This window comes from Zingiber officinale, chromosome 8B (assembly GCF_018446385.1).
Source record: "Zingiber officinale cultivar Zhangliang chromosome 8B, Zo_v1.1, whole genome shotgun sequence".
In the NCBI taxonomy this organism is placed as follows: Eukaryota; Viridiplantae; Streptophyta; class Magnoliopsida; order Zingiberales; family Zingiberaceae; genus Zingiber; species Zingiber officinale.
In genome coordinates, this window is record NC_056001.1 from 79,682,317 (window position 1) to 79,683,171 (window position 855).

The following is an 855-nucleotide window of genomic DNA, read 5'->3' on the forward strand; positions in this document are numbered from 1 at the left end:
AGATGGAATTTTCACAACAAACTTAAGCAATGCTAATGTAGAATGGGGAAGGATTAAATACCAGGTTTAACATGAAAACAAGATAGAAGTATTTAACAATATTAGAAGGCAAAATTTCAACTCAATGAATAATGCATGCAAGTGTTAGATCTATGTGTCTTGAACGTTAAGGGATCTACAATGTATGGTGCCTTTAAACTAACAATTAAAGGTTCAAAAATTGATATAGCAATAGATGACTTAGAAGGCAAACCCAATATGGATATCTTAGAGCTACTACTCTACAAACCCAGTAAATGTGTGCTTAAATTTCAAATCTTGTAGCACCAAACGGAGAAGGTCTTTCCACTAGCATGGTTAAAACTTTTATGTATTATTGACCTGTAGAGTCTTGGTACTTGGGAGGATGTATGGTTAAGTTTGGCTTCTTCCTCCTCATGGATCCTTGAGAATACTTCGTTTTCTTTTTGGACAAATTAGTTTATGGCGACTTGAGAGTAATTTTTTTATTGAATTTCAACAAAGTTACATAACTTGGGAGAGAACTAATGAAAAACATAATCAGTTGACCTTTGTATTCTAGTAAATTTCATAGGTTACCTCTTAGAGTTTTCAGCATCGAACAAAATTTGACAACCTATTCTTGGTTTTTAGCTTGATCATAATGAATTTGATATCTCTATATTTCTTATGTACCTATGTTAGTTCCTTATTGATGTTGTTCCTTCATATGTCAGAAGTATCACCCTACAAGAGTTCTCACAATTGTGTATCAACCATTTGCACTAACAACTGCCATATTTACATACCATGAAGCAAAAGTTAACACTAGGCTGCGCAATTTAACTGGTTATA